An 18,525-nucleotide genomic window follows, 5' to 3' on the forward strand; every position below is an offset into this window, starting at 1 on the left:
GGTGCCATTCATAGAATCATAGAATTGTATTGTTGGAAGGGACCCTGAGGATCATCTAGTCCAACCCCCTGCAATGCAGGAATATGCAGCTGTCCCATACGGGGACTGAACCTGCAACCTTGGCGAAATCACATTCTAGGCAGGTGACTCCGCCATCCACGCAGCCTGCCCAATCTAGACCTCGTGAGCAAGGTGGCCCTTCACATTCTGGTTACCCAGATTGTGAGGCTCAACATGTTTCATAGAATCCTGGAATTGTAGAGTTGGAAGGGACCCTGAGGGTCATCCAGTCCAGCCCCTTCAATGCAAGAATGGTAGGTCCTTGACCTTGTTGCGCAACAGAAACCAAAGGGCCTGCAGGAAGCCACGTGGGGCTGTGGGTGTGGCAGTTGCCTGCTCTGGTGTTGCTTTCGCTTTTGAGTGGAAAAGCCAAGTGATGATGCTTCGGACAAGTGGCGTTTACTCAGAACCTCTGGGAATTCCCCCCAGCAACCCAGCCGGAAGGTAATTTCTCCCCACACCTTTTTGTTTGGAGAGACGATGACTCCTTCCAATCCACGATGCTTTGATTTGGGGTTGTGTAATTTTTTATATAACGTTGCTTTCCACTGCATCTGTGGCTTGGATCTGGAAGGCTTCTCAGAACTCTGGCATTTTTTTCAGGCAATGGAAAAGGACAGGAGGAAGAGCCCTGCTGCTGGATCACAACAATGGCCCGCCTGGCCCAGCTTCCTGGACTGGGGCAAGCACTAACTAGGCCTTGGGAAGGAGGAGGGGGGTCTTTAGGACCCTGTCAGAGCCTCCCACCTCCTTCCCAATGCCCAGCACCTTGTTTACCAAGACATCCCCTTTGGCTCAGCGCATATTTCATGCGCATCACTTGCACAGCCCTAAATCTGCCCCTGATGTATCTTTGAGCTCCTGCTTGCCTAGGTGTGTGAGTTATAACTTTTTGACTTAAAAAAACAACAAACCCAATTTCCTATACAGTGGTACCTCTAGATACGAACGGGATCCGTTCTGGAGCCCCAGTCGCATCTAGAAGCAAATGTAACTAGCGATGGCACGTCTGCGGACACGCGTGTTGCTTTTTGCCACTTCTGCGCATGCGCATGACGTCATTTTGAGCGTCTGCGCACGCACAAGCGGTGAAACCCGGAAGTAATGTGCTCCGTTACTTCCGGGTTGCCGCGGAACGCAACTCGAGCGCGCTCAACCCGAAGCGCATTCAACCCGAGGTATGACTGTATCCTAAAGGGATGAACTTTTGTTTAGAACAGGGGTCAGCAAACCTTTTCAGCAGAGTGCCGGTCCACTGTCCCTCAGACTTTGTGGGGGGCCGGACTATATTTTTTGGGGGGAAATGAACAAATTCCTATGCCTCACAAATAACCCAGAGATGCATTTTAAATAAAAGGACACATTCTACTCATGTAAAAACACGCTGATTCCTGGACCGTCCACAGGCCGGATTTAGAAGAAGATTGGGCTGGATCCAGCCCCCAGGCCTTAGTTTGCCTACCCATGGCTTAGAAACACTGAAAAAGTGACTAAGTTGAGAAAGAAGGTCACCCCGAAATGAAAATTGGGAACCACCGTATCTGTAACATTTCTGCTTACTGTAAATGACTTCAAGACCTTGTCAGAAATATTGAAACCTTACAAAAAGGCCTTGGGTTCAGGAGAAGCACTGGAAACAAGAGCCATCCGCCCTCCAGATACCAAGAAGTTAATCAGTGCACAGAACATGCAATCAAAGATTTTATGGTGCTTGCAGCAGAAGCAAAGACAAACTGCAACCTCGATTTATTCTAAGCAATAAGAAGTGATGTACAACATTTTGTACAGTATAAAAAAAACTGTACAAGTATTATAAAATTTGCAAGCTCTAATCTTCCTGCATTATAACACATAGCTATAATTGTTATGTATAATTACATAATACATTATGCTGTTGCATATACAAGAACTGATTTATTGATTTTGGGATGAGCTTTTCCCCAAAGATTTTGAAATGACGGTTCATTGCTTTTAGGCAAATGTTCACCTAATCTAAGCTATAGGAACATGAGGTTGCAAAAAAGGTATATCCCTAGCAAGTAAATTAACACTTGTCACCCCACTCCTTTACTCCTGCCCCCTCCCCATCATGTGGCCCTCATAATGTTACCCAGAAGGGAATTGAGCAGAAAAAAAGATTAACTGCTCCTGTTCCAGACCTTGATCATGCCCCGTCTTTACAGTGGTACCTTGGGTTAAGTACTTAATTCGTTCCGGAGGTCCGTTCTTAACCTGAAACTGTTCTTAACCTGAAGCACCACTTTAGCTAATGGGGCCTCCTGATGCCGCTGCACCGCTGGAGCACAATTTCTGCTCTCATCCTGAAGCAAAGTTCTTAACCTGAAGCACTATTTCTGGGTTAGCAGAGTCTGTAACCTGAAGCGTATACAACCTGAAGTGTATGTAACCCGAGGTACCACTGTACTTGCCTTTTCCTCTAAAGGCCCAGATGTTGTAAACTTTCCTCATAGGGGAATCATTCCACCCCCTTGATTGTTTTGGGTGCCCTTTCCTGAACTTCTTCTACCTCTGCAATATCCGTAATGAAGCAAGGCATCCAGAACCCTAGGACAGACCATTTGTGTGGTGTAGTGGTTAAGAGCGGTAGACTCGTAATCTGGGGAACCGGGTTCGCTTCCCCGCTCCTCCACATGCAGCTGCTGGGTGACCTTGGGCTAGTCACACTTCTCTGAAGTCTCTCAGCCCCACTCACCTCACAGAGTGTTTGTTGTGGGGGAGGAAGGGAAAGGAGAATATTAGCCGCTTTGAGACTCCTTAAAGGGAGTGAAAGGCGGGATATCAAATCCAAACTCTTTCTCTTCATAGCCTGTACTGGCTACTTTGGTGGGCTGCGTCTCCTGGGGGGGGGGTCCAAGGGGGAGCCAGCCAGCCAGCCAGCCAGGAAGGGCTTTCCTATCTCCTGCAATAAGAGATGTTGAGAACTGTTCCTGGGTTATTCCGCATGCCAAGCATGTGCTCTGCCACTGAGCTATGACGTGGCCCCTCCTTCTTTTGAATGTGCAGACAGAGGTTCGGATGGGTTTTCCAAGCTGAGTCAACATGATGACCAGCACCCCCATCAAAGGAAGAAAGTGAGTTTCATTTTTTTGCCCCCCCCCCATCCCGAGTCAATGTTGCTTTTAAGACGAGCTTTGATCCTCTAAATAAAATAAATGGGTTCTTGTTGGTGCATACTTGAAAATACCCTTTTGCAGTCCCAAAGGGAAGGCTAGGATTAGTAGACGTGAGACAAGTCATGGTTATGAAAGCAAGAGTTGTCAGAGGAATAACCCGCTTGATGCCAGATATTATTTCTGGTGATTTAGAATGCTGTTTTCTTTCCAAATCAACTTCATCTACTGGAAAAAGCAAAGGTTGTTGCAAAAAAATTAAATCACCCATTTATAAATCTTAGAATTCCCGAGTGACACCAGGTACTGCCCGCTAGCAATAATTTTATGATGATCGACAGTTAACCCCCCCCCCCGAAAAAAGTGGGGGAAGACATCTGGGAAATCGTAGTATGAACCAGTAGCGAATGCGTAGCAAAAAGATGTCTCATTGCTTAAGTTGCCAAAAGTAGAATTATCTCCCAAATAAGGGGGAGATATGAGGAGGCTTGGGTGGGGGTTAGAGGGGGAACGAAGTGAGCAGACGTGCAACCCCCCCCCCCACAAAAGATCCCAGCTCAATGAGGATATAAAAATAGTAAACCAGATGAGCATGGTTCACATGGGTTCATTAATTTTGGTGGGTCTAGTTTGACTAACACTCATTCGTGCATGCATTAAATTTTTATTCCACCCTTCCTTCCAAGGGAAGCAAATCAGGTAAAACATCACTAAAAGCATCTTTTTAAACACAATTCTGATACAAATACAGACCAGGAATGATCTTTGCTTTAAAAAAGTTTACAGCAGGGGCCAACAAGAACACAGAGATGGCCCCCATCTAATATTCAAGGAAGGGGACTAGGGTTAGCGCCACGATGCTCAAGACCCGATTCGGTCACTTTGCGGAATGGACTTCCTGAAAAGGTGGAAACTGTGGGAAGCTCTCGCCTGGAGAACGCAGGGATCGATTGGGTACATAAGGTGTGAGACAATCTTTCAGGTATCCTGGTTCCAAGCTGTCACGGACTGGCTGGATGCAGAGGAATGGGGAGGGGGAGGCAGCAGCTGGGGAACCCCAAGGGAAGAAGACTCAAGGACAGGGGATTGGTGGTGGGACAATGAGGAGTGGTCAGAGGGAGAAGACTGGAAGGAGGAGGTGTTGGAAGCTGGAGAGTCAACAGGGCTTAATGAGCAGGGAGAGTTTGTGGCAGAGAGAAGTCTAGAAGAATAGACAGAAGCTGAAGCAGGAGAGGAAGGAGGCCAAGAGGCAGAGATGAGTCAGGTTGGGGAAGAGTGTCTGCACTACCTGTGGCGACAAGCTCCCCTCCCGCTGGTCTCCCAGTACCAGGAGAGGCATGAAGAGGGTGGAGGAGAAATTAGCTCCATGTAGGCACAGTCTGTGGGACGCGGGTGGTGCTGTGGGTTAAACCACAGAGCCTAGGACTTGCCGATCAGAAGGTCGGTGGTTCGAATCCCCGCAACGGGGTGAGCTCCCGTTGCTCGGTCCCTGCTCCTGCCAACTTAGCAGTTCGAAAGCACCTCAGAGTGCAAGTAGATAAATAGGTACCACTCCGGCGGGAAGGTAAACGGCGTTTCTGTGCGCTGCTCTGGTTCGCCAGAAGCGGCTTAGTCATGCTGGCCACATGACCCGGAAGCTGTACGCCTTCTCCCTCGGCCAATAAAGCGAGATAAGCGCCGCAACCCCAGAGTTGGTCACGACTGGACCTAATGGTCGGGGGTCCCTTTACCTTTACCTAGGCGCAGTCTAAGATTGCTTGGGGAAAACCCTGGAGAGGAGGGGACCTAGGCAGCTGTGGAGAGGCAGAGACCTTCAGTCTCAGCAACTGCTTCATGGGGAAAATAGCTGCCGGAAATGAGTTGCTGTGCTCATTAGGCCAAACACTCCTGTGCAGATCCTGGTGTGTTTTTTTCTAATTAAGAGTTAAGTCCACTTACTCCGTGTGATTTACAGCTGGCTGTATCAGCTGTATCAGGTTTTGTACACCAAAACCAGTGTCTTCAACTCAGTCCAGTAGTGAATTGGCAGGCAATGCCAAGTCTCCTGCCATCATCATCATCATCATCATCACTGAGCTTTCCTAGGCCATGAGAGATTTAGCCCAGGAGCTGAAGAAAAGGACATCTAACCCCACCCCAAACAAAGCCTTGAGTTGACATGCGATCACCTCTCAAGAACAAGCTGTATATTTCTCTCTGTTTTTAAAATCTTCTGCTCCAATGGTTCGTTGCCCCAAATGTGCTTCCTTGGTAAGCCGGCTGACAGCCCCGCTACCCCCAGCTAAGAAATGGCAGATGTTTCAGCGTCCATCAGCTGTGAAATCAAATCATTAGGACCTTAGATTTCGCCTCATTGAGCCTCTCTTTGAGTCGAGGTGAGTCATCCCACAGGTGTTCCTCGCAATTTGCAACGCCAAAACGAAACACTGGGAAACCTCACCCCCAAAAGCAACTGTGTTTCTTTCGCCACCATAACCCCCTACTCATCTTCAGGGTGAGAACCCAAATCGTCGGCTGGCCACTTCCTCGTTGCTTACTGGGCGGGTGCGGAGCTTTTTCCTGGGTGGTGGAAAGTGGAGTAAAAGATGAGGAGGTGAGCAGATGACTTTCCTTTCTACAGTCGGTCCCTCTGGAAAAAAAAAGCACGGATCCTGCCAAAAGAGGCACAAACACCCTCACCCAGACTGCAGCCAGGGTGCTAAGTGAGACGCTCTGAACTTTTGACATAGACAGATTGAGCGTGGGCTGATCATGTGAGACAACCTTCCTTAAAACTTTCTCTCTTTAATTTTTTTTTTTAAACCAAGTCTGTTCTCAGATAGCAAAGTGTGGCGGAAGTGACACCCAAAGCAGAGAGAGGAGATAGGATAAGGTTACCAGATTTCCCCCCCCCCCCACACTGAATCTGGGGACACTTTTCAACTTCAATGGATTTTGTAATGGGAACTGGTTTGTAAATCTGGGGACCATCCCCAAGAAACGGAGACATCTGGTAACCTTAAGTTAGGAACTGTTTCGTTTCCGTAATCCTTCAGGAATCGCAAGAGGAGTTGGTCAGAGGCCTTCGTTCCCCTTCAGCAGCCGTCATCTCTTAAAGAAGAAGAAGAGTTTGGATTTGACATCCCGCTTTATCACTACCCAAAGGAGTCTCAAAGCGTCTAACATTCTCCTTTCCCTTCCTCCCCCACAACAAACACTCTGTGAGGTGAGTGGGGCTGAGAGACTTCAGAGAAGGGTGACTAGCCCAAGGTCACCCAGCAGCTGCATGTGGAGGAGCGGGGAATCGAACCCGGTTCACCAGATTACGAGTCCACTGCTCTTAACCACTATACCACGCTGGCACACTATACCACACTGGCACTAAAGGTCCTGCTGTCATCTGCAATATCCGGGCCGTCCACGAGAGATTCCACATGGAATTATTATTGCATTATTGCCATGGGGAGAGGCCCTCTGGCGCTAGAGCCTGACAAGGGTGAGATAAAATAAATAAATAAAACAGAGCGTTTATGGTGCAAAGCCTTACAGGATTTCAGCAGGCAGCTGCAGGACCGGTACCTGTCGGAAATGAAGCAGTATGGCCACCTTGAAACTTTTGCACACGCTGTCGAAAGTGAGATCACGTAGCGCTGCCCCGATACCATTGTGAGCAAAAAGAAAGAGAGGAAAGCACCACAGTGAAATGGGCAGGGGGCGGTGTGTCCCTTTTCGCCACTCGAGGCAAAACAGGAAGTGTTTTGGCACCAATCTCTGGCAAGATCTTGAATCTCACAAGAGCTCTTGCAAGAGATCTTGAGAGATTTTGGTGAGATCTTGCTGGAATTCACGTCAATGCCCACATTGCTTCTCTGGCAGTGGCGGCAGGGTGGAGGGCACCCCCAGGAACACCCCCTCCCTCTGCCTCAAGGGCTTCAGCCTCATGGGTGGGCCTGGCCTGTAAAAGGGTCAAGTAACCCAATGGAGCAGAGCAGAGTAACCCAGAGGGACGCGGGTGGCGCTGTGGGTTAAACCACAGAGCCTAGGACTTGCCGATCAGAAGGTCGGCGGTTCGAATCCCCACAACGGGGTGAGCTCCCATTGCTTGGTCCCTGCTCCTGCTAACCTAGCAGTTCGAAAGCACGTCAAAGTGCAAGTAGATAAATAGGTACCACTCTGGCGGGAAGGTAAACGGCGTTTCTGTGTGCTGCTCTGGTTTGCCAGAAGCAGCTTAGTCATGCTGGCCACATGACCCGGAAGCTGTCTGTGGACAAACGCCGGCTCCCTCGGCCAGTAAAGCAAGAAGAGCGCCACAACCCCAGAGTCAGCCATGACTGGACCTATGGTCAGGGGTCCCTTTACCTTTAACCCAAAGGAGCACAGTGACTATGACAAAGGATCTGAGCCTCTGAGCATCTCACAACCAAAGATTGCTCAGGCTCTGCATTCCAGGTAGGAGCGATTTGTGAAGGGCCAAATACGATGAAAGCGTGTCAAGAAACAGATGGTGCTTTGGTGCTCAGAGATGAGGACTGTGGGGGCTTTTGACCACTTCATCTTCCAGCAGGAACTGGTGTCCCCAGGACCTCCTGGTGGGGTGCAGGGCAGGGAGCCCAACCAGCGGGTGGCGCCAGAGGCAGTGACCAGGACAGCCAACTAAGTCTCGTTTTGTCCCTATCCCTGCTGACTTCTACAAACCATGTGCTATTGGTGAGCTAAATGTGCACTTAGTTAGTAAATGATAACATAAACGGTACTGATTTGTTAAATTTCATTTTTGAGCTGCAGAAGAGAAATTGGGACGTGTGGAAAGCCGGCTGTGATCTGCAGATTGGTCCAAGAGGGGTGGATCAGGTGTGTTTGTGATGTGCCAGGATCCAATCATCTCTACCAAACTCGAATAGTGTTGCTGGCTTCATTCTACTCCCACCACCCAACTCCAACCCTTGCGTGTGTTCTGTGGGGCTGACTCCCATGCAAAAGACTCCTAGCCAATTTAGGATCAGAGGGAGCTCCCTTACACCAAGTCCATCTGTAGCTCAGTACACTGACTGGCAGCAATCAGTCAGTCTCCCAGCCCTGCCTAGAGATGTTATTGAGGATTGAAGCCGGGAGCTTCTGCTTGCAAGGAAGATGTTCAACACCTGAGTGTTATAAGAATTCTAAGGTCTCGAATATAGAATAAATGTTCATAAATGTACAAGGCAAACACATGTACATAATAAGTATTTAAACCATGTGTCTGAAATAGTACAGGAGAGCAATCCTGAAGTCATTTTGACTCTCCCAAATTGACCTCAAATATTTCTCTGAAAGGAGGGAAGAAATGGGGAAAGCCTTCCCTTTGTCTTTTCCTTACAAATCCTGTCTTAAGGGCGTATTTGTGTATGACTAGGGTGAGCCTGTGACCTGGACTCAGGAACTAAACTATTAACCATCACAAAAGAATGGCCAGGCTGCCCAATCAGTGACCATTAACAGGTATCCTGGCAAACAGGATTTCTGCTGTAGACCACTTCCTTCTGTGACGTATATGATGTTTTGGGGGGTGGTCTTGGACTACAGGGTGGGCAACTTCAAAAGTCTATAAAAGGGCTTGCACACCATTGTTCTGGGCTCTCTCCTTCCTCCTGCATGTGGTGAGTAGGGGACCCTGTTGCAACAGTTAATAAAGATCAGGCTTACTAGCCGCTTTACTTCTCAATATACCTCTGTTATTTTCTCCTACCGATAGGGAACCCACAAGGATTCTATACGGGCTCTTGGATACCCCATAAGGGAAAAGGAGCAGTTTTTTTCTTATAACATGAGCAACAACCCTTCCTCTAAGTTTGCTCTGAGTTTTAATATGTTTGCTCTGAAAAGAGGCTGTCCACCCCAGTCTTTGCATTCCCTTCTTCTCCAAGTCTTGCAGAAAACCACCATTGGAATAACTAATGCATCTGAAGTGGATTATTTTTTTCTTTTCTTGCTGGGGGGGGGGGGGAATGTGCCAACTCATCTCCACCCATGATGACTTTCTGGAAAACTTTGAGGTGTGCCATGTGACTTCTGAACAAGCCTGCAATTCGGAGCACCTGAAAATGAAAACGAAAGCTTGTTTTTAAAAAGGCATCTGGAACTGGCGTTGCATTGTGAATTTCCTCAGACATTGCGTGCATCTTCACTTGCCCATTTTCCTTGGCATGCGTGCCAGCAGCCTGGCACTCCGCACTCCAGTCTGAGTTAATCATTTGTCACTCGTGGCAAAGACGGCAAGACCAGGCTCTGCCAAACACATAGAGTGAGGAACCACGTAATGAACGGAGCCCCACAGAACTTTTTCAAAAGTCATAAAATTTATCCACCGCTTGATTGTAACAAACAAACAAACAAACAAACCTCAGAGCAGTTTACAAAAAGATAAAACCAGGAAAAAAACCACATAAAAAGATAAAGGTAAAGGTAAAGGGACCCCTGACCATTAGGTCCAGTCGTGACCGACTCTGGGGTTGCGGTGTTCATCTCGCTTTATTGGCCGAGGGAGCCGGCGTACAGCTTCTGGGTCATGTGGCCAGCATGACTAAGCCGCTTCTGGAGAACCAGAGCAGCGCACAGAAGCACCGTTTACCTTCCCACCGGAGTGGTACCTATTTATCTACTTGCACTTTGACGTGCTTTCGAACTGCTAGGTTGGCAGGAGCAGGGACCAAGCAACGGGAGCTCACCCCATCCCGGGGATTCGAAATGCCAACCTTCAGATCAGCAAGTCCTAGGCTCTGTGGTTTAACCCACAGCGCCACCCGCGTCCCCATAAAAACATATAGGAGGTTAAAATACAAAAAATTCACACAAGCATTTTTAAGCACCTAGGCAGGCTTATCTAAACAAGGACGTTTTTAGTAGGTGCCGAAAAGAGTACAGTGAAGTTGCCTGCTTCATATCTAGAGGCAGGGAGTTCCAGAGTCTAGGTGCCACCACACAAATAGATTATTACGAATGTGAAATGGTTATTCTGTGGCACCTGTATTAGTGCAACATGAGATGCGAAGTTGCAACATCACCTTTCAAACCAGTGGTGCCCAGTGCCCACTAAAGACTGGTTGGGGGGAAAGTTGGCACCAGAGCCAACGGCAGGCAGAGGGAGGCCCATTTTTCCAGAATTTGGCACCAAGGAACCTGGACTTCCCTAGTTGCTCTGAAAACTAGGGCTTCCTTCTTGCCTCATCATCAGTACGGCCTTGAGCGACCGAGTATATCATGACTTGCGGGGCTGTGTCCTTATTCTGCAGTCAACAAACTTATGTTTACAGGAGACAAGGCCAACCCTGGAGGCTTTGCTGCTAAAGGCAAAACAGGAAATACCACCCCTGCCTCCTCCTCCATATGCCTGCCATGCGCCCATTGTTGTGCACCCACCCACTGCCACCTAGTGTGGACAATGGGCAGACAATGGGCACATAGCAGAGTTAAAGGAGGAAGAGGCCAAGAAGTGCCGGCCGATGCCTGAATATTGACCACAGTGACCAACACCTTCCTTGCATCCCGTTTGGATTACTCTAATGCACTCTAAAAGCACAGACATCACCTTGCCAATAAAGGTCCGTATAGTTAAAGCTATGGTTTTCCCAGTAGTGATGTATGGAAACGAGAGCTGGACCATAAAGAAGGCTGATCGCCCAAGAATTGATGCTTTTGAATTATGGTGCTGGAGGAGACTCTTGAGAGTCCCATGGGCTGCAAGAAGATCAAACCTCTCCATTCTGAAGGAAATCAGCCCTGAGTGCTCACTGGAAGGACAGATCCTGAAGCTGAGGCTCCAATACTTTGGCCACCTCATGAGAAGAGAAGACTCCCTGGAAAAGACCTTGATGTTGGGAAAGATTGAGGATACAAGGAGAAGGGGATGACAGAGAACGAGATGGTTGGACAGTGTTCTCGAAGCTACCAGCATGAGTTTGACCAAACTGTGGGAGGCAGTGGAAGACAGGAGTGCCTGGCGTGCTCTGGTCCATGGGGTCACGAAGAGTCAGACACGACTAAACGACTAAACAACAATGCACTCTGCATGGGACTGCCTTTGAAAAGTGCTCAGAAACTTCAGCTGGCTCAAACAGCGCAGCCAGATTATCAACAGGGGCTGGTTATAGGGAGCAGGTGACCCCCCCCCCCCGGTTGTAACAGCTGCACTGGGTACCAGTTTGTTTCTGGGCACAGTTCAAAGGGCTGGTTATCATCTACAAATCCCTACATGGCTTAGGTCTAAGCTGTCTGAAATACCACATTTCCTCATACAAACCTGGCCAGGTTTTGAGATTTTCAGCAAAGGCCCTTGTCTTGGTCCTGCCACCCTCACAGGCACGCTTGGTGGGGATACAGAAGAGGGCCTTCTCGGTGGATGCTCCCTCCCTAGACTCTCTTAATGCTTCCCTAGAGAAGCCAGACTGGCTCCCTCCTTGCTGTCCTTCTGCCGGACTTCCTTGTTCCTACAAGCTTTTCGGAACTGACTGCTTTTTGGGAACTGACTGCCGCAGTGCTCTTTTTATTGTAATTACTGGTTTGTTTTAAACAGGTGGTGTTAGTTTTAATTCTCCCAATGTTTAATGATTGATTATAATGATTGATTTTGTTATCTTTTCAGCGGCTTTTATTTTTTTTAATCTATAAGCCATCTTGAGTCCCTGTCACAGAAAAAGACGTGTGTAAATAAATTAATCATCAACATCAAAGGCAGATCTCAGTGATCTGGAGCTTACTGCCCTGAGGCAACTTCCTCATCTCACCCTGGCAAGAGGGTTTCAAGGATCTACTGGGAATTTTAGGTTAGAGCAGTTAAGGCAGATTCATGGGTGCTCTGTCTCACCCTAGCTCAATAAATTCACCTTAATTATTTACAATTTTTGTTTAACCCGCAAGAAAGAAGGGCTTTTTTGCTGACTAGGTTCAATTCTAATCCTTCTAACCTCCTTTGGGGTAGTTTGTGGATATGGCAGAAGGAGATAGGATCTGCCCATGGGATGGCCACCTGATGGAAACTCTAGCTCACATGGCCCTTAGACGTAAAATGTATGATGCTCTCCGCCAACAATTTTTAGACCATCTATGTATTCCAACATGGAAACCAGAGACGGAGGTTATACGCTTCTTATTACAGGGCAGAGACCAGGAGCTCACCAAGCCAGTAGCTAAGTTCCTCTATTTGACTTTTTGTCACCAAAGGACGCTACAGGATCCTGCCCTTGCTGGAGACCCACAGAGATGAAATTGATTGCTCGCCTCTTCTTCCCTTTGGCAAATGACTGTACTGTTGAAGTGGCAATGAGATTGCACTGGCTTATTTATTTTGAATGTTTGTAAGTGATGCCAATAAAGGTTTGATGATGATAATGAATCAATTCACTAAAAAAAAAGAAAGAATTGGACTTCTTGCGGTTTGGAAAGCAATGGGGAAATGCGTTGACAAATGTGAGGTGAACAAATGACTAATGGGAAAGTGTGTAAATTGGGATGGATGCAAGACAGATGTTCACTGTTGTGTAACCGTCCCACAAACAAACCAGAACAAATGCTCAGTACCAACTAGATACTTTCTAGCCTCCACCTACCTAGGAATGGAGGAGAAATTCAATTCAATAAGCACTTAAAGGCAAGCCAGCCTAATTTGCAGTTTCCAGAACAATCTGGATGAGACTCTTAATCTCAGGGTCATGGGTTTGAGACCCATATTGGGCAAAAGATTCTTACGTTGCACAAGGGTTAGTCTAGATCTCCCTTGTGGTCCCTTTCACCTTTACAATTCTGTGATTCTAATGTGATAAAAACACACAGCTATCCTTCGAAATTCACACATCTCTGAATTTTGCACCACAGCTCTCCTGCCAAGTGACAGGTACAAAAATGCATTATGTTATCTGTACCTATGCATACATTAGTGAAAATGACAACAACAACAAAAACCGCTGCATTATATTACGTCGCTCTTCCAAAATATATTAAGGTTTGCCATTTCCTACTGCTGTATAATAGGGACGCAGGTGGTGCAGGACTTGCCAATCAGAAGGTCGGCATTTTGAATCCCCGCAACGGGGTGAACTCCCGTTGCTCGGTCCCAGCTCCTGCCAACCTAGCAGTTCGAAAGCACGTCAAAGTGCAAGTAGATAAGTAGGTACCACTCTGGCAGGAAGGTAAACAGTGTCACGCAGGCCACATGACCCGGAAGCTGTACGTCGGCTCCCTCGGCCAATAAAGCGAGATGAGTGCCGCAACCCCAGAATCGGTCACGACAGGACCTAATGGTCAGGGGTCCCTTTACCTTGACCTTTTACTGCTGTATAATAAGTTTTGTGCAACCAAATCCGGATGAGTGATGAACAAGGCAGCCTAAGTTTACTTCGTAGGTTCCATGATGCCCTGTATTCTTTTCAAGGTCCTCTGTAAAAAGTGGTGGATAAAGTTTATTTCCTTCTCAGTTTTCAGCTATCAATATCTCTTGGCTGCTTCAAAGGATTTACCACCAAAAGAAGAATTGGGGGTGTTGGGAATGTGCCTGTATTCTTCTTCTTCTTTGAAATGGAGATCTGAAGACCACATGCGCTCCAAGGCCCATTGCACCCCCTGTTTTAACAGAGCAGGGTGTTATCTCAAGGCTGCTCGCTCCGCAGCTTGTTTTTCATACCGCCCTTGCTATGTCTCCCTGATAAGTTGAGTCACGAAGAATGCAAATAATTTTGAAATTGGCACCAGCTGAGCAATGCCATCAGTCTGCGAAGCTCTTGCCATTTCACGTGTTCCAGGTTCATTGAGAGCACCCAGCACATTCCATTGGATGGAGGACACGGCTGTCTCGCCTGGGGCTGGAAGGGGGCACAGCTTCCACCCCCACCCCACACCTTTCCTGTGGGTCTCATATAGCCAACTGCTCAATTTGCAAGTCCTTACTTCCCCAGCTTGAATTCTGCACGCCGGACAGCACAGCAAAGATTCAGCATGTTGGCAAAATCTAGACCATCCTGTAATCCAGCCTTGCAAATTGTCTAAGTTTCTAGTCCATGGTTGTTGCTTTCACTTGTCTGCTTGTGTTTAACAGTGGCTAGACAGAAAAGAAAAACAAAGCAGCTCCTTTGCATTTTAAGAACGCTTCCCTCCCTGCTCACCTGCAGCCACACAGGCAGGGATGAGCAAATCCATCAATTTCATTTTCTCTTTGCTACCATCTTAAGTTTGGTTCTCCACATTGTCACGCCACTTTGCTTTTTTTTTTTAAAAAAAAAATCCGCATGAAAATTAATCAGCGTTTTTCCATTTTGCCCTACAAACACCCATTTTTGCAAAGCAATTTCCCCTAATATCGTGCATTTTTGCAAGAATTTTCTTGAACAGACACATTTTTTACACACATAGTATATGCATTTTTCATGGACGTCACTTGGCGGGAGACCTTGTGCTGCAAGATTTGGAGGGGTGCAAATTGCCAAAGATGGCTGTACTTGCGTATCGGTTCCCAAAGTGCCAATTTGGTACATTCCCCTTTAAATATGAACTGCATCAGATCTCTCTGCATACTTACCAACTTCTCCTGAATAGACACTTGAGACGCACACAGAGGGCAGATCCACTCCACACATTTAAAGCCCATCCAATGCACATGGCTTCCTGCAAAGAACGCTGGGAACTTTGGCTTGTTACAGGTGCTGGGAACTGGAGCTCTGTTGAGGGGGAACTACAGTTCCCAGGATTCTTTGGGGCGGGTGGGAGTCATGAGCTTTGTTGTTTTTTTCAAAATAAAAACAAAACATATTATCCAGAAACATATCATCCTTATTCCCCCCATATTTCCTCCCTCCCCCCACAGAAACCCCCCCACCCCCACCCCCGACTTCCCTCAGTTCCAGTCTTTGATTTCTCTAAAAATGCTGTTTCCTGCATGTTACACAGTTGTATAGATCCTCAAACTATTTTATTATCAATAAAAAGTTTGTGAATGTTTATTCAAAGCCAGCCAAGGAGTTCAGTTCGCTTTGTTGCGTCTTCAAATACTTAGTAAAGGGTTCCCATTCATCTTTAAAGTCACAGTTATCCTTGTCCCGTAGCTTGTATGTCAGTTTTGCCAGTTCTGCATAGTCCATCAATTTTTCTTGCCATGATTCTTTAGTTGGGGTTTCTTCAGTCTTCCATCCTTGTGCTATTAAAACTCTCGCGGCCGTTGTTGCATACATGAAGATGTTTTTCAGCTTTTTTGGCAGATCTTTCCCTACAATCCCTAACAAAAATGCTTCAGGTTTTTTAACAAATGTTAAATGGGGGAGTCATGAGCTTTGAACGCGGATTGAATGGGCTTTAAGTGTGTGGCGTGGATCTCCACACATGGAGACAGTCACAGGCCTACCCCACCTCTCTGCTAACCCCATGCCAAGAAGAGCTGCTGAGGCCCTTTGAGTCTTTAGTCTTGCTTTCCCGACTCCTCCCCTTTCTTGAGATCCCACCAGAACTGTTCCATGCTGCAATCTCTTTTTCCCAGGGGGAAGCGTGCCGATTTGCACAGAAGCTCTCTTGCGCTGGTAACGATCCAAGCTGTCTGATGAAGGGTTCTGCAATAGGAACATGGGTGGAGGAGCCAGAAGACTAAAAAAAGAAAAATGAACCCAGTTACTAAAGTTAGAACCAGACCCAAGAGTTTAGAAGGTCAGATTCGGGTTGGAGGCGTTTTTTAATGCGATTCTTTTCCATTGTCTGCCTTGCAAATTAATGGCCCCCAGCCTCATCTGGTCACCTGCGACTAAGGATAGAAGGAGAAATAGCCTTTTATTGTTACTTCTATCATTGGATCAAACGTTCTATCAAATGTTTTTGACGCTGTCTTTTTGCTTTGTTTTCTTTTTTTAAAAAAAACCCGTTACAATCGGTTTTGATCGATTTATTGACCCATCCTGTTTCAGAAGTCAGCTTGGGGCAGTCTGTTGGCAAGCACACAAAGGTCTTGCTGTCCGAACACGATGCGTTCTCAGGAAATCGTTCATTAGGTGAGTGTTTGCATAATGAGTCAATGATTTCCGTGGATTCCTACAGGGGATTTTCTAATGCGTTCCCAACCTCAGAAGTTTTACCCCAAAATTATGAAAACCCCCAGGAAAAACATTGGAAAAGGCAAACGAGGAAGAGAGTTAGAGTAATATAGGTACAGTGGTACCTCAGGTTAAGTTCTTAATTCGTTCCGGAGGTCCATTCTTAACCTGAAACTGTTCTTAACTTGAGGTACCACTTTAGCTAATGGGGCCTCCCGCTGCTGCCAAGCCACCGGAGCACAATTTCTGTTCTCATTTTGAAGCAAAGTTCTTAACCCGAGTTACTATTTCTGGTTAGGGGAGTCTGTAACCTGAAGCGTATGTAACCTGAAGCGTATGTAACCCGAGGTACAACTGTAATAACTTTCATTAAGGAATGGCAGGATGAACCTGTCTCTCCCAGAACCAGGGCCGGCTCGGCCATAGGGCAAGGTGAAGCAGTTGCCTCGGGGCGGCAGGTTCAGGACCATTGGCGGAAGCGACAGATTTGGGCCCTCAAGGAACGCACAGCTCGCCACTTGTCGGCTCCTCCTCTGCCCGCCTTGTCGCTTCCACCTCCTCCCCATCCTCCTTTTCCTCCCCTTTTTCTTGACCTAGACATTGGGAGGAGGAGCAGCGGAGGAATAATTGAGGACGAGGGATTAGTCAACTCCAGCAGAGGGATGTAGGTATCAGTGGGGAAGAGGCAGAACTTCTCATCTTGCCTCAGAAGCAAAACATACTGGGACCGCCCTGCCCAGAGTGAAGGGGAGGGCTTAATTCTCACAAAAGTAAGAGATCTCAATCCCTGGTTTTGCACCCCGTTTGATCATAGAACTGGTCTTGCCCTGCGTGTTATTTTCTGTCTTTTGAGTGTGGGTCTGTGGCACATTGTCTCACATTGGATAACGAAGGGCTCTCTATACTTAAGGTGTGCATGTATGCTCAATGACGGTGTTGGCTGCCTACATGTATATATATAACCTTGCTGTCCGAATCAGCATCCGGATCTCTCTTTATTTCCGTGCAATAAACCTGCTTTTCTCTGCTTCCTGGTGCGATAAGTTCTTTATTAGGCATAAGGGTTAAAGGGACAGGGTCCTTTTGAACAGGTGCACGTACTGGCTCCATGCAAAAGGTTCTGGTCCTCTCAGAGCTGTACGTCACATACGTGAGTGTGGCGGACACACGTGTTTGTTCAGACGAATCCATCAAATCCGCTCTATCAAAAAACGGTAGGCAGCTGTCCTTCAAAATTCACACAAATCCAAATTTTGCAATGCACCTCTCCAGTCAAACAGGGTTTGCAAAAATTACACGTTAGGAGGAAAGCATGCGTCAAAATGAAGATATTAGTGAAAATGACATGCAGAAATGTATTATGTTGGGGATAATTGCTTGCAAAAATGTGTACGTACAAAAATGTGTTTTATAGGAGGACTTTGCACTCAGATACCAGCGATTTTCCAGAGGATTTAAAGAAAAGTAACCACTGGAAATGTGGAGATCTGAATTCATGATAGGAAAGATAAGAAACCAATAGTGAACCGAAACCTGTCTGCTTCTCATGGCATGGACACAGTTGTTGTGGCGTGGGGAACTCGAGAGACAATTCTTGCTGTGTGAGAACAGCGGTTAGTGGGGCATTTGTGCTTCTTCGTTTTCATCTGGGAAGTGATGGAGGATGCTTTGCAAAGCAGGCCAGGCAACCGAAAGAGAGAGAGAGAGACAGAGAGCTTTCTTAACTTATTTCAACTTTGCTTGAGAACTTCGCAGCTGGCTTCTTACACACAGACTGCTGCACCAGACTGCTTCATTTGTTGCGTATGCCCTTCCTAGGCTCACTTGTTCCAAAAATAGCATCAGGAGTGACCGTATTTCCTTATTTCACGATTCAGGGAAGTTTACGTGGAAGAAGGATGGACTCACTCACTCACATGTTGGGTGGGTTGGGTGTGTGTGTGTGTGTGTGTGTCATCTGAAGCCGACCGGACAAATTTCTCTCCTGGCAATGCTCACCAAAATTGAGGGGTTTTCCTCTTTAATTTTATTTGTTTGTTATTGCTGCCACACTCATGTATTTCCCCCTTCTCAATTTGCATCTAGAAGGGTATAAAAATGCATTTTGCTTTGCAGGTTGTCTGGATTTCAGAGTTTAGTTTCAGGGTATCTGGAGATTGAAAAGAGAGAGAGAGAGAGACAGAGACTCTTCGTTTGCAAAGACCTTCTCCCAAATGACTGGTTAAAACAAAAACAAACAAAAAAATCACTCAAGGTAAGACAATTCCTTTTTGCTGACAGCTCAGGGATTATTCCAACTGGGGGAAAGGAGTCTTTCA

Source organism: Podarcis erhardii, assembly GCF_964252035.2.
Source record: "Podarcis erhardii genome assembly, chromosome: 16".
In the NCBI taxonomy this organism is placed as follows: Eukaryota; Metazoa; Chordata; class Lepidosauria; order Squamata; family Lacertidae; genus Podarcis; species Podarcis erhardii.